Source organism: Mesoplodon bidens (assembly GCF_964165515.1).
Source record: "Mesoplodon bidens genome assembly, chromosome: 7".
Taxonomy (NCBI): Eukaryota; Metazoa; Chordata; class Mammalia; order Artiodactyla; family Ziphiidae; genus Mesoplodon; species Mesoplodon bidens.
Genome location: NC_138164.1, coordinates 92,975,745 through 92,991,812, shown reverse-complemented (window position 1 = coordinate 92,991,812; position 16,068 = coordinate 92,975,745). Strand labels below are relative to the sequence as shown.

The following is a 16,068-nucleotide window of genomic DNA, read 5'->3' as shown; positions in this document are numbered from 1 at the left end:
ATAAGCCAGACAAGGAAAGACAAATAACTCATAGTATCACTGATATGTGGAATCTTTAAAAAAATTGCCAAACTCATAGAAATAGAGGGTAGAGAGGGGCTAGGGGTGGGGGCACTAGGGAGGGGTTGGTTAAAGGGTACAAACTTTCAGTTACAAGATGAATAAGGTCTGAGGATCTAACGTATAAGATGGTGACTAGAGTTGATAACACTGTATTGTATGATTGAAAAGTGCTCAGGGAATCGAACTTAGATGTTTTCTCTCACACACAAAAGATAAATACGTGAGGTGCTGGGTGTGCTAATTACCTCTATGGCAGGAATCCTTTGACAATGTATACGTGTATCAAATCATCACGTTGTATACTTTAAATATCTTACAATTTTGTCAATTATATCTTGGTAAAGCTGGGGGGGGGGGAAATAATGTTGTTCTAAAGCACTGGGGATTTTTCTGCCAGTGAAGGAGATGTGTATTTGGATGGGCTATTCTCAAGTTACTCTGTAGGTATCCTTCCCTCTGAAGCTGGGGACTCCCTGACCCCGCCCCCGTCCCAAACTGTTACGTGCTGGAAATATTGTCGTAACCATTCCTACTTCGAGGAAGTTTCCATCTAAAGGGAGGCAGACTAATAAATAAGCATTTATAATCCAGCATAATAAGAGCTAAAATAGGCACTGCAACACTGGGGGGAATCAGAGAAGACTTCCTGGAGGAAGTGATATCTAACCTGAGTCCTGAAGGATGAGTAAAAAGCAGAACGGGAAGAGAGTTCCAGGTGGAAGGCACAGTCTGCGCAAAGATTCAGAGCAAGTCAAAGCCAGCTTGTTTAAGGAACAGAAAGACTGGGAAACAAAAGACCCCACAGGGTTGGTTTGTCTGTTTGGCTACATTCATGCTTTTGGACTTTATTCTGGGGGCCACAGGAGGCCTGGAAGGAATTTGAACAGGGATTAACCTGCTCTGAAGTTGAGAAAGACCACTTCGGCCTGATGCAGAAGACAGCGGGGGTGGGGCAGAGACTGCACGCCGGGAGATTTGTTAGAAGGCTGTTCAGATGTGGGAGTATTTAAGGAAACCTAAAAATCCACGTCTAACTGTGCTCCTCAGGAGAAAGGCCTTCCTCCTCCCACCCCAGAGTAGTCACCTCTGGAATCTTTGGAATCTCTATGATCTTGGAGGCCAGTGAGAGCCCATAGTTCTCCTGGCTCCCAGGCCAGTGCTGTGCTCCAAACCTTCCCCATCCATTTCCCTTCCAAGAATCAGTCCTTTCCCCCAGCAGCTAATCTTTCCTTTCAGCATCCCCACAGCCTCCAGACGGATCACGCGTATTTCTTCCTATGCCCTTTAGTTTCCCGTCTGACTCTCCTCTGATTTTCTCTTGACCTCCCCGGGGCAGACACAGTGATAAATCTGTTGGCTTCTTGGTGGGACAGTTTAGTCTTGTTTCCAGCTCTGGCAGAGGCAGCAGCTTCACTCTGGCCTGGGACCGCGCCGAGGGGCAGTGAAGGAGCTCTGGCTGCTGGAAGTTCTTGCTATGGATTCGAAGATGGAAAAAAGAAACTGATTCTGGTCCCTTCTGTCAGTAACGTGGTACCCTGTCTCATGGTTCTCAACCCAGACTGCAGAATAGAATCACCTTCTGTGGACTTAAAAAAAATTGCCTGGTTCCTCAGAGATTCTGATTTAATTGTCACAGGAAGAATCCAAGTATCTGTAGTTTTCAAAGCTGCCTGGCTAATTCTAATATGTGGGCAGGATGGAGAACCACAGCAGTTTTAGCATCACATTTCAGAGATAAGATGACACTTAGGTGGATTGCAGGCTCTGGCTTTTTTTTTTTTTTTTTTTTTTTTTTTTTTTTGTGCTGGGCTTACCTTGGGCAAAGCATAGCCTCTCTGAGCCTCATCTATTCCCTCCTCTGGACAGGGAGGTTAAAAGCACCTACCTTGTAAGATAGTTGTGAACCTGCCGAGTCAAGCATTTGCATTGCCTGGTACAACTGTTTTTTCTCATGCCCAGCTACTTTAGTATGAGTTGGATGACCAGATTTTTAAGACTCAACTGTGAGAGAAGATGTACTATATGAGGGAGAAAGGTACAGGGTTAAAATTTTTGCAAAATGATTAAATAGAATAAGTTTTGTCTCCAAGGTCCCCACCCGCATTTCCACTCCCTGTGCCCTAAGGCTTTTAGGCAGGATTTGAGGCCACTGGAGTTCCCTCAGTACCAAGCATGCATCCCCAAGGAGGATGGAGAGAGGATTCTTCTGTAAAATTTTCCTTTAATAAGTGGTTTCAATGCCATTATAGAATAAGACTTTCCATCGCTTTCCTGCCAAATGTGTTTCATTAATCCCTAGATGTAGCCTGTGTGGTCTTTACTATGGGTGGGCTCTCAGAGTCCCCGCCCACTCTATCTTCTGTGATGAAGGGGGGTAATGATACATAGCACGGCAGGGGCAAGAGTGAGTCCTCCCAGGCACAGTTAGCTCGGCAAAGAACTCTCTCCTTACTCCCATTGTCACAAATGTGTTTTCCTGGGCACAGCAGAAATGTCAGTGGAAGAGGGAAAGGTCAGTGCAAACTCATCACCACTCCAGGAAAAATAGCTCGCAACACGCTCTTCATAAATGAGAAGATGGATGTGTCTCTCTCAAGACATTTGAGACTCAGAGATTGGGAGAGGTGCTCTGGAACAGCTGAAACTGAGTTCAGTAGAGGTGCTCAGAGATCCAAGTGACAGCTGATGGGAGAAGCCCACGCCTTCACAGTGGTTGTGATAGAATTCTAACTCAAAGGATATTGCCTTTCCATAGAGACCTTCATTAAGATGGAAAACAAACAATGCTTTCAAATCTGAGCCCTTAATGGATTAAGCTAAAGAGTCCAACAGCAGTTCAGTGTCTGAAAGTCAAGCTATTTTAAGAAGGAATATATTATCCCAAAGAATTTTTCAGTGCTATGACAGAACCTATGCACTGACTCACTTCATAATTCAATAAACATTTACTGTTCCAATGAGCATTTGTTTCTTCTCCTTGACCACAAATACATCACAGGAGCAGATCTTTCCAATTGCAGGCATTGACTGGTGATGAAACTGCTTCTCACACAGGCAACTCAGCCTAGCATGATCCAGGGCGAGTAGCTACACGAATTTAATTGTGTGTCTTGGAAATTGAATGACCAATTCACTGTGTAAAAAGCTTTATTGCAAAGTTTAAAACTATCATAGCTTGGTATTAGTTATTAACAATTATAAAAAATTAATGCTGACATTTAATAGTTTTTACTTATAAAATTATTATGACGTCAGCATTAATTTTTATCATTTTCATAAAACTTTATTTAATAATGGTTAATCGCTTTTACTGAGCCAACCTGGCAAAACAGTTAATGAGATAAAATACGTCAAGTGCTTAGCACACGACATTTAAATAAGCAGGCAAGAAATGATGGTTCTCATTTTATCATGGGAAAATTATAATTTTTCCAAAGATAAAGGCATTTTGAAAAAAACTTGATTTTTTCATAAGAGGAATAAAAGTGGTGCAAGTCTAATGGCTAGTCTGATTATCTAGGAATCACAGTATCCATGAAATTCAGGTCTAGATATTCACTGACACTGTCATTTTGATTGGTTTTGCCCTTTCTTGAACGACTAAATGTATTAGCAACAACTACTGCAACTATTATTATTCTAAATATTAATATTAGTAGTAGTAGTGGTCATAACTGTAGTTGGTGTCATTTATTTCTGCTTGCCCAGCATACCAGCCCCCTGATTTTGGAAGTATCTAGATTATCCTTTGGATAATTACCCTTCCCCATTGGCTTTGGTCTTTGTTGGGATGTCAAAGTGTACACCTTCGTTTGGAAGGTGACTCAAAGATGGTGGAGCTGTTTCATCCTTACAGCAACACGTTGAAGATACCATGCAATGATTCCTGTGACTTACCTGGTGGCTCTTCTGTCTCCTGCTTCCTAGTTCCTTCCAAAGCTTGGCCATTCAATTTATCCTTTGATTCTGTCAACTATCTCAGAACTACTCAATATATTTTCTTTTTTTTTTTAAGTTAGCCAGAGATGATTTGCTTTGCTTAATAATCAAAAGCCCTAAATAATAAGATAATATTAGTAATAGTAGCTCTGATTGTCATTGTCATTATTTTCAAAGTCATAGTAGTAATAGCTACCATTTACTTGCTATGCATTATGTTCTAGGGACTATTCAAAGCATTATCTTATTGCATCCTCATAACAATTCAGTGGATATACACTGTTATTTCCTTCTGCATATGAGAAAACTGTAGGTTGGAGAGATTAAGTAATTTGCCCATAGCTAGCAATCTGTGCTAGCAAATGTGGCATCTCCAACTCTGGCACCAACACCCTCAATCACTATGCTACTTTTCTAGTACATGACTCAGATGGGATGTGCCTGGCAATGTGCTAATCACTTTACATCAATTACCTCTTATTTTTCACAAAAACAATCATGTCTCAGTATGGGTTCTGATTGCAGCCATACAGATGAGGAAACAGGGGCTCAGATGAGCTAAATGCTTTTTGCAAGGTCACTCAGCTACTAACATTCCAGAGCAAAGCTATCCAGCAAGAAAGGTCTGAGCCTGTCAGCAGAGGGATGAAGAAACAGGCTAGGTCTGTCCAGACTTAGCCTCACTTGCTGTTAACAGAACAAAAGAATCTTTAAAAGATGCTGAGAACCAGGCTGCCTTCTGAGGAGTCCCAGGAGGCTTCAGCGGAAAGGGAAAACTTCCTTGTACTGAGATAACTCTGAAACCCTCATTTCTTGGCCAGTTTTGTTTTGTTTTTTTCTCTTTTCTTCTTTGAAATTCCAGGCCTGATTAGATCATGCTCTGGACTTGAGTCGGCCAAGGGCCATGCTTTAAATCACTGTGATCCTGATGACCTTACAAGAACATCTTAAAAGGATAAATCTATTTGTTTTACACTGAGATAATGGAAAATAAAGCAACCTCTGCCCTCTCCAGGAGACCTTGCTTGCCAAGTTGGTTTTTATAACATACTTTTACAGTTGATTTATCTGCCCTGAAAAATGAGATTTAAAAACTAAAAAATAAAGAAGCCCTCAGTGGTGCTTGTGCTAAAACCAGTGGTGAAAGCCAAGAACATCATCGTAGACCCTGTTACCAGAATCGGCAGGTTGATGTGTTTCCATACATGGGAACAAAGGCCTCAAATTCCACTGAGCCTGGAGAGACTTTCAGGGGCTGTATTTTCAGGCCTGTATCAGGAAATGAATGATGTAGAAGGCACTCGTGTGGCTGCTGTTTGGCCTCCACCACCAACACCAAATCCCACCAGCATTTATGGCCCTCCCCCCAGGACTTCTAGGTCCGCAGCTTGGAAATTCAAAATTTGTGCCCCGAAAGTGGATAAGGCCATTTTAACAGAAATATCTGGCTGGGATGATTTTCTAGAGGATGCTGATGGGGATGGCGTGGGGAGTAATCAAAGTGATGACAGAAGAACAAGTCATTTCTGCTTTGCCTTTTGTAGCAGTTATTTCTAGACCAAACCAACTTTTTCATAAATTTCAGAAGCATGGAAGGATGACATTGTCATTGCGCTACACAAGGGCACGCCTGCCAGCTGGTGGAGGTCATTGGGCACCATCTTGGAAACTGGCTACCACTTAAGACTGGCTACTGTATAAGCCTTAAGGACAAAAGCCCTTAACATGGTCCACAGGGACCAGCTTGCCTCACCAGCCTCCACTCCTTGATGCTCTCTGGGCTCCATTTCACACTGGTCTTTTTTCAGTTCCTTGCATGTAACATGTTCCATCCCAGTCTGCCTTTGCAAGTGTTGCTCCCTCACCTGGAATGTTAATGTATTACTCTGTGTCATCACTACCTCTTCATCCTTTTTTTTTTTTTTTTTTTTTTTTTTTGCAGTACGCAGGCCTCTCACTGTTGTGGCCTCTCCCGTTGCGGAGCATAGGCTCCAGACCCGCAGGCTCAGCGGCCATGGCTCACGGGCCCAGCCGCTCCACAGCATGTGGGATCCTCCCAGACGGGGGCACGAGCCCGTGTCCCCTGCACTGGCAGGCGGACTCTCAACCACTGCGACACCAGGGAAGCCCACTACCTCTTCATCCTTTAAAGCTCAGCACCACCAACACATCCCCCAGGAAGCCGTCCCTGATCCCCTAGACTAGGTCTGGTCTTCCGGTCCTGTGCACAATATTGCTAATAACTGAGTCATCGATTAATTGATTAATCATTAATCAATACTTACAGGAATGTATGGTCTGACTTGTGCTCTCTGGGTCACCAGCAGGGAGCACAGATCATAAAGTCAGACCCAGATTCCAGGTTTCTTCACTCAGAATGCTGGGTTCATACTCTTCATAGCAACTTTTTAATCCCTATTCCTAGGGGGAGAAAAATGACCATTATTGTACCTTGTCCTTATACAAGGCTCTTTTCATTAGTTCTAAAAATAGAATCATGCTGATTTTCCAGACTAAGCATCTAGCCTGTATTTTTGCTTCCAGGCCCCCTACATTAACCACAAGAAAGCACTTTCATTAAAGTACGTTATTTTATTCCCTTATTGATTTGATTCCTATTTGTCAGGAAGTACAGAGTTTTAAAAGTTACCAGCAACACTGTTCGTTACAGGTTTCCTTTGGACATCAAGCCCTACTGCTAGAATCCATTGCAGGGAGGAGTTGGAGAAAAGAATTCACTATTTTTCCCGAGTACGGTGGAGTGGCACACTGGATGTGCCACTTGGAGCAGAGCTCTTAGTCCTCTGCTTTTTTTTCACTCAACTCACACTCACACACACACACACACATACACACACACTCACTCCTTTGATTTATTCGCTAGGATGATATAAATGGAAATTACAGAATCATATATGTGTGTGTGTGTGTGCATGTGCATGCTGGTGGGGGAAGTAGGGATGTCTGAGCTGAGCCTAAAATGGAATTCAAATATGTCTGTAGAAGTGGTGGGAGGACCACTTGGAGGTGATTTGCAGGAAGGCTTTCCCACCCCTCACTGGGAAGGAAGGAGGATGAAGTCGGACACGGCCTGTGTCTTACTCCTGTGGAAAGGAGACTCCTAAGGGAAAGAAAGAGGAACTGTTTGTATTACACAACAGACTCCATGACCCTCGAGGGCACAAGCAGGGCCTTTTGGAGGTCTGGGTGACCCTATGTGACTCTGAGTGGGGAGGGGGGTCATAGCCTCACTTCGGAGTGGGTTGAACTTGGAAGCCCAGCAGCTTGGGAATAGTGGCAGGTGGCACCTTTGTGTGGACATTGGCATTGAACTAGTGTCAGCAGCGTTCAGAGACCACATGGTGAGCTCTCAGGGGGCTCTAGATGCAGGCGGCGTAGGTGGGGAAGAGAAAAACCCAGTGGCTGCAACTGGATGTGTTGTGTCTGCGGTAGCTGACTGATTTGTGATCACCAGGGAGACACCCCCAGGGGACACCAGGACACAAGAGGCTGAGATGTCATGGGGGCTGATGAGCTCTAAGATCTTATGGAAGAAAGAGCCAGTGATGTGTGGGAATGGCTGTAACAGTGAGCTTTATCTAGCCATCCACCAGAGAGGCTGAGAAACCCTGATTTGTATAGAATAAACCACTGAAGTTAGAGGCTAAGAGAGACCTTAGGTCATATACTCCAACCCTTCACTTTACTGAGGAGGAAGCAGAACCCAGAGAGAAAGACAAGCTTTCCAAGGGCAGACAGTTAAGATGGAGATCTGAGTTCTAGCCTTGCTGTCTCTTGGTACCTAAAGGAGTTTGAAGAAACTAAGTAGATCACTGATAGTTCCCTAAGACCACTGAGACTTGGGGGTGGACTGATGCTAAGAGACAAGCAGGCCTTAGGTTGGGTGGCTCCATGCCGTGTGGCTGGAGGGACAGAAGAAACCCAGCATGCCCCAAATGTCTCCCCTGATGGCACACCCCGGACTCAGAAATGCCCTCCTTCAAGGTCATTCCTTTGGTTTGAAGGCTTGTGCTTAGCAAAGATGCTTTATTGGGAGGGTTGGACGCCATGAGTAAGCATGGGAGGAGTTGGAGAACGGAACAGCAGAGATGGCAGGCCTGGGTGAGGCCTGGGAGGGGAGGTCCACGGAGATGCAAGAGAGGCGAGCAGATGCTAAAATGGGGAATGGGTGGAAATGAAGGACCATGACAAAAAATGGGCCACTTCTCCTTTTAACTGGGCCCTGAGCCCATTTCCCGTGCTCCCTCCAGGCAGGTTTCAAGTGGTGCACTGTGCATCAGTCATGTGCTGGAAAATCCCCTTGCCCTACTTAAGTGGTGCCCTGGCCTGACCTCATGCTGAGGTTCTTGAGCCTTGCTTCACTGAAAAGAGAGAGGGAGAGGAGAGGAGAGAGGAAAACAAAAGGAAGAGGGAATAGAGGATGAGAACAGAGAGAGGTGGAGAGCAGAGGAGGGGATGTACTGAGACACACAGAGAAAGAGCCGACATGGGCCATAAATTGCTTCCAGGGTGTAAGGAATGACAGACGCCCACTTTCAAGACCTTCTGGGGCCACTGTTTCAAAGCATCCAGCCGTCTGGCCGCAGGTGGGCCTCTCACCTGACCCCCACTAGAGCTCCTTGCCTCTGGAAACTGGCATGATTTATGGGTCCCTCTGGACTCACGGCCAGACAGCCACCCCTCACCTATCACATCCTCCCTGACCCTGAGTTGCCCTTCTTCTTGCACGTGGTGCAGCAGGTGGATTTGAATTCCTAATGACTGCAGACACCTGTGTTTCCCTGAGGCTCTTGCTGTGGTGATGGAGAGCAGACCCAGGCTGTACCCAGGAGGGAGAGTTCAGTGGAGGAAATATGAGAGACAGGCTTGATGGAGGCATGAGAGGTCACCGAAAGTGTGCACCCTGTTAGATTTCATTAACTGTCTACACTTCCCTGGCTCCATTCCACTGGTCACCTGCCCAGAAACACAATTGGAAACACAAATCTTAAAGGAGATCAATTTTCCAATGACATATGGTAGGAAAAAAAAGTGTCCAGAGCCAAATCACAGATAAGTGGGCCCAATCCACCAGAGGGACATTCATGAGGATCCCGGTGTCCGTGCAGCTCTGGTCCAGCCTGACTTATGGCTGGGAGCCCCACCGTGAAGGAGAAGGGGGTAAAGCAGGTTTGCAGAGCCCAAGAGAGGCATGCGCCGACTTGGATTAATGGGGGGCCGCCGCCCGATCCCTCCCACCCTCTAAGTCCTTTGGAGAATAGCATGCTTTCCCTGATGACAGCTCTGCTGCAGTTCATAGCAACTCAAGATTGAAAGTTTAAGGCCCATGGTCAAGCCAGCAGTGCAGAGGGAACAGAAGACCTTGTTACGAGTCCTAAATCCCTCCAGATGCAGCGCAATTCACGCTGCTCATCTCCAGGCTGCTTAGCAGAGAGTAACCCCTTCATTCCCAGGGAACATGGTTTGAAAACCCTCTCAGTCAAGTCCAGCTAAGTCCTTGGTGCCAGATTTCATGGGTCAGCAGTTCCCTGCTGCTGTTGCTGCTTAAGGGGAAGTAGTCCCTGCTAAAACCTTCATGACTCTCCTTTAGAGCCTGCTGGAAGAACTTTTCCTCTATCAGTAGTCTAGCCTGTGACCTTAGAGGAGGTAATTTCTGCTTTGTTACAGCGTTACTTCTCTAATTGCAGTGCAGAAACCAGCATCAATGGCATTGTTGGGATCAGTGGCATCATTTGAGTCCTTGTTAGAAATGCAAAATCTCAGGTCCCCGTCCCAGTCCTACTGGATCAAAATAGTGCCATGTCAGGGGCTCAGCATTGGGCCTGGTCGCCTGCAACTTGGATATTCAGAGGTGGCGGTAGTTGGATTGGCTTTGGTAAGCAGCAGTCCAGGTTGTATCGTGTAACCTCTATCTCTACTACTTTGAACACTCATGTGCCCATCATGTCAGGTGATGACACATACTGGCCAACGTCATTTTTGTCTACTTGGCTATTCAGTGCCTTTCCCATGGTAGATGCTTTCTTTCTACCATGATCACATTTTCTAGTCATCCTTGGTGCTCACTCCCATATGCCCATCCACTTGCCTCCAATCATTCAGTCCTTTTCATTTCAGGCTCCTGATCAGCCAGCGAGGCCATTTGCTACTGTCCATGAGACTTGATATATTCTCACTTCTGGCCACTTTTTCTTTCACACAGAGCAGAGGACTAGGTGCACCACTCAAAGCTCCACCCACTGGAAAGATCTTCCCTCAGCTCTGTCATTCGAGTCCACTCCATGATGCCTGGAAGACACCCACCATTCATTTTCAGCTTGTACTCACATTCCAAGATGTCCCACCTGTAAACCAACCATGAGATTTTTCTCCTTCAGCTAGTTGTTTTGGGAACCTTCCTAACCATCTGGCCATAGGTACAAGCTGAGAGAGTGGTACTGGGCAGTCATGGCAGGTAGCATGGGAGTCTGGGGCTCATGCCCATGAACCTTTATTGTTCCATCTGGTCCTGCCTGGGATCCATTTGGGGTGTACCATTTCCATCTTAGAATGGCCTGCTATGGGCCTGTGTGATTTCATGACTTGGAGGGTCTGGTAGAACTCAGCTCATGATTACTTGACATTCCAGGGTCAAATGTCCCATGTCCACCAGGGCCCAGAAATACTCTAGGATATGTTCCTCAAAAAGCACATGCTGCAACTGACATGGCCTTCATCCAGACCCCAGAGCCTATGTTGTAATTTTCCCACTGGGGTTTGTTATAAGATCCTTACTGTATCTTTTTCCCACCACTGACACTTCCGACACCAGATTGTCTGCCAGATCATATCCTCCAAGTGGCAGAGCTACTTGTACCATAGCCTGAACTGACTACAGATTCCTTTCTTGCTCCAGGCCCACACAAAGTTGGCTACCTTTCAGATTTCCCAGTATATGCACTGGAGTAGTATTGCTAGACGTGGGATGTGCAGCCTCCAGAACCCAACCCAAAAGGGAATGACAGACATTATACCTCATTCTAAGGGATAAAAAATACAGCAATTTGTCTTTTACTTTGGACAGTATTTCTCAGCATAATCTTTGGACCCCTGAAAACTTTACCAATGTGCCATGCCTCTCCATCTTCCTAGGGTTTATCTCCCACCATCTGAAGTGAGCTGTTTCACCAAGGCCCCCAGTGTGCTAGGCAGCTCTTACTCTCCCTGCTCTGTCATTGATAGAATGGATCAATGTGGCATTCTGAAGGATGTGCAGATGGCCCAGATTCCTTCTGACTATATTGTGACGGCAGAAGAATTAACATAGACCTAGGACAATACTGTAAATACATATCATTGTCCATTCCATGTGAATGTAAACTGTTCCTGATTCTCTTCTCTGATTGGGATAGAAAAGAACTCATTGGCTGCATACCATTTGCCCAAGTCCATAATAATCTGCTCTGGCAAAGGGACCATGAATGGCAAGACAGCCACTATTGGAACTACTTCTCGGCTGAGTATGTGATAGTTGACAGTCACTCTAGAGTATCCATCTGGTTTCTGCAGGGACCTGACTGGTGAATTAAGTTGAGATGTGGAGATATGAAGAAGACCACGATGACTGCATCAGTAAGATCCTTACGGGTGGCACTAATCTCCAACTTCCCCAGGAATGTGATATTTTTTGGATTCACTATTTGGGGGAACTGAAGTTTCAGAGGGGAAGGCAATTTCAGAGGCTTTTACTCAGTCTTTCCATTATGATAAACCAAGGATCTCATGTAAGAATTTAAGAGCTGAGTATATCAATCCCAATGATACATTTGGAGACCAGAAAAATCATCACTGGATGGGTGACCCATGGACCCACTGGACCCACCGTAAGTTGGCCTTTGGCCAAAACTCAATATATTAACTTGCTGCCATATGCCTCAAACATGTGGCCATTATGACATTTCAGGTCTCCAGATATTGATGTCATCTCAGACTCTGTGTCCACTAACCCTCAAAATGTATTGGTGTTTCTCTTTCTCCAGTCATCTAAGTAAATGGTTGTAGGTATTTTAAGGGAAATATTAAGGGAATCATTAGTATATACTTGCCATGGTGTTGCTGTGTACTTCCTTTTGGCGACCCATCCACCTCTGTAGCCAACAGAGTCTGGATATGAAAACTGGCTCAGGTCCAGGAATTGAGCAAAGTTCATACTTCTGTTGACGTGACCACCTTCAGCCTCCTGCTCATTCATTCTTGCCTTTTTTGATTGTATATGTTAAGCAGCACCCTCTTTGTCTGCCTGTGTCTTTTGTCCCCAGGGGATCCCATGTTCTACTAACCATATCCACAACTCCTTGTGGGTCAAGCCCCCTTGGCTGCCCCTCCAGTCTTGTTGGTGATAGTAATTGTGGGCCCCCTCATTTCTGGTGATTAATAACCATCATCTGGACTCTTTTGCTTTGAGGCCTTATCATTCCCATTGCAATTAGTAAGCCAAGTTCTATGACATATTTCCTATAGTCAGTCCTAGCCGGTAGAGGAAAGCCACCACTTAATGTCTTAGTGATGCTAATATTCATCCCATCAGCATGTTCTTGATGGCCTTCATGAATAGCACGTTCTCTAGATCCTTCCATGGAACAAAATTTCTGACGGATCTTCTGTCCTCATGTAATGTATCCAATTCAGCATGCCTAGTTCCCTGAGCCATTTAATCCCACTAGTTTCCATGGTACCTTAGGCATTAACCACTTGCTCAGTATGGGCTATTTTGGGGTTTTTTTCGGCTGTGCTGGGTCTTAGTTGTGGCATGCAGGAGCTTCATTGTGGCTTGCAGGATCTTTTTTTTTTTTTTAGTTGTAGCATGCGGACTTCTTAGTTGTGGCATGTGGACTCTTAGTTGTGGCATGCATGCGGGATCTAGTTCCCTAACCAGGGATCGAACCTGGGCCCCCTGCATTGGGAGCTTGGAGTGTTACCCACTGGACTGCCAGGGAAGTCCCAAAATGGGCTGTTTTTTTCTCCATGTTTTTAAGAGTTTTTAATAAGTGTCCCAGTATCAGTTATGTTGGTTGGTCCCTTTAAGAAGCAGACACCAAGCTAAGTTAGAAGTGCAAGACAGAATTCTTGGTTGTAGAGCCTGTGAAAAATAAAGGGGAGAGAGGCAAGAGTAGGCAGGGAGAGCCTTCAAACTGCTGTGCGGGTCTGACATGGTGAAAAGCCAGGGGAAACACAGGAGGATGGGGTAGGAGACCCTCAGACTGGTACAGCGTTCAGGATTTCTTGGTCAGTGTGGTAGGGAACTCTAGTGCAAATATTACCTATAGAGAAGTCCTGCACTGGGTAGAAATGGCCAGGCCCCCATACCCTCACCAACTGGGAATAATGTGGCTTGAGTTCAAATGCTGCAATTAGGTCATTTCTGGGTAGGCTTCAGAAGGTCCACGCATATCCTGAAATTGTAAGCAAAAATCAATATGTGTATATGTTTCTAGAATCCATAGCTTTTCCCTCAACTTTCAAAGAATTCCCTGATGCCCAGAAGGTAGCGTGACAGTGGTGTGAATTCACTTGGTCATCCCAGCATGTTCTCCTGGCCCCTTTCATGTTCCCTCTTTTCTAAAGAGCTGTGTGCCAGCTACACTGGCCTCCTTTGTGTTCCTCTAGCACTCTAAGCTCATTCCCAACTCAGGGCCTTTGTCTTAGCTGTTCCCTCTGCCTGGGATGCCCTTTCATCAGATGCATTCATCTTAAATGTCAGCTTCTCAGAGAGGCCTGCTCGGATTCTGCAAACTAAAGTACCTTCCTCCATCACTCCTAACATACTTCTCTGTTTCATTTCTAGCACAGAGCTCTTCCATCTGATCTTCTCTTTGTTATTTGTTTGTGATATATCTTTGCCCAGTAGGATGTAAGCTCCATGAAAACAAGTCACTCTCTCTTGTTCACCATGCTTTCCCCATAGCCTAGAATGTTCTTCACATATAGGAGACATTCAAAATGTTTTCTTTTCTTTTTTTATTGAAGTACAGTTGATTTGCAGTGTTGTGTTAATTTCTGCTGTACAGCAGTGATTCTGTTATACACATATATACATTCTTTTTTATATTCTTTTCCATTATAGTTTATCACAGGATATTGAATACAGTTCCCTGTACTATACAGTAGGACCTTGTTGTTTATCCATCCTATATGTAAGAGTTTGCATCTGCTAATCCCCAAATCCCAATTCATCCCTCCCCCCACCCCTTGGCAACCACAAGTCTGTTCTCTATGTCTGTGAGTCTTTCTGTTTTGTAGATAAGTTCATTTGTGTCATATTTTAGATTCCACATATAAGTGGTATCATGTGGTATGTCTTTCTCTTTCTGACTTATTTCAGGTAGTATGAAAATCTCTAGGTCCATCCATGTTGCTGCAAATGGCATTATTTCATTCTTTCAAAATGTTTTCTTAAGAATAAATGCTTGTCTTCTCTGTCCATTAAAATATTTTCCAATGTGTCCCCTTCTTACATTTTTTGTAGCTACTTTATAGAACTATAAATATAGATATAATTATTAATAATCCAGACATGCAAAAAAATTCCAGACAATAACAGATCCCTATGGACTAGCCTCAAAGATAGACAGATGTTAACGTTTGGCTTCAATTGCTTCAATTTCTCCTTCATTTGTTTTATTTTTTAGCTAAAATTTCATAGCTCACATTTTGTGACATGCTTCCTTTTCAGTAGTAACTCCTGCCTTGAAGGTAGTGTATGTCATTTCTAACTATGTTTTAGTAGTTTAATGACACGTGTTTCTATTCACAAACAACATATGCTATTTTTTTTTTACTGAAGTATAGTTGATTTACAATACTGTGTTAGTTTCAGGTGTATAGCAAAGTGATTTGGTTATGTATATACATAACTGAATATATATATATATATATATATACATTCTTTTTTTTAATTTTTTCCATTATATGTTATTACAAGGTATTAAATATAGTTCCCTATGCTATAGAGTAAATCCTTGTTGTTTATCTATTTTATATAGGTAATATGTATCTGTTAATCCCATACTCTGAATTTATCCCTCCCCCCGCTTCCCCTTTGGTAACCATAAGTTTGTTTTCTATGTCTGGAGTCTGTTTCTGTTTTGTAAATAAGTTCATTTGTACTATTTTTTAGATTCCACATGTAAGTGATATCATTTAATATTTGTCTTCCTCTCTCTGACTTATTTCACTTGGTATGATAATCTCCAGGTCCATCCATGTTGCTGCAAATGGCATTATTTCATTCTTTTTTATGGCTGAGTAATATTCCATTGTATATATGTACCACATCTTCTTTATCCATTCATCTATTGATGGACACTTAGGTTGCTTCCATGTCTTGGCTATTGTAAATAGTGCTGCAATGAACATTGGGGTCCATGTATCTTTAAGAATTAGAGTTTTCATCTTTTGTGGATATATGGCCAGGAATGGGATTGCTGGATCATATGGTAGCTCTATTTTTAGTTTTTTAAGGCACTTCCATAATGTTTTCCATAGTGGCTGCACCAATTTACATTCCCACCAACAGTGCAAGAGGGTTCCCTTTTCTCCACAAGCTCTCCAGCATTTATTGTTTCTAGATGTTTTTATTATGGCTATTCTGACAGGTATGAAGTGATACCTCATAGTTTTGATTTGCATTTCTCTAATAATTAGCGATGTTGAGCATCTTTTCATGTGGCTGTTGGCCATCTGTATAACACATGCTATTTTTATATGTCCCAAGATTTTATATAAATGTGTGCACACTATGTATCTGTTGGTAATTTGGACCTATTTAAGTATTTAACACTATTGTTGAGCCACAGAATTAACTCTGGAGCTGTCCTACCTGTGGACTTATTGTTATACATGATAATACAATTCCTTATTGTTTAAGCCACATGAATTGGGTTTCTTGTTATGCACAACTGAAAGCTTCTTCCCTGTGATAGGCTCATTGTATTAACATTTCTCAGTGTTGAGTCCTTAAGCTGTGGCTGCCCCGAAGTTTTCATTTGGCTGCAGGTTTACCAAGTG

At 43.8% G+C, this 16,068-nt stretch overlaps 1 protein-coding gene across 1 annotated transcript in view; it reads left to right on the top strand.

Annotated features, from left to right (window-relative positions):
• Positions 1-16,068, top strand: part of PAMR1 (peptidase domain containing associated with muscle regeneration 1) — a 170,357-nt gene that overhangs the window by 73,638 nt on the left and 80,651 nt on the right. The window lies entirely within an intron of this gene.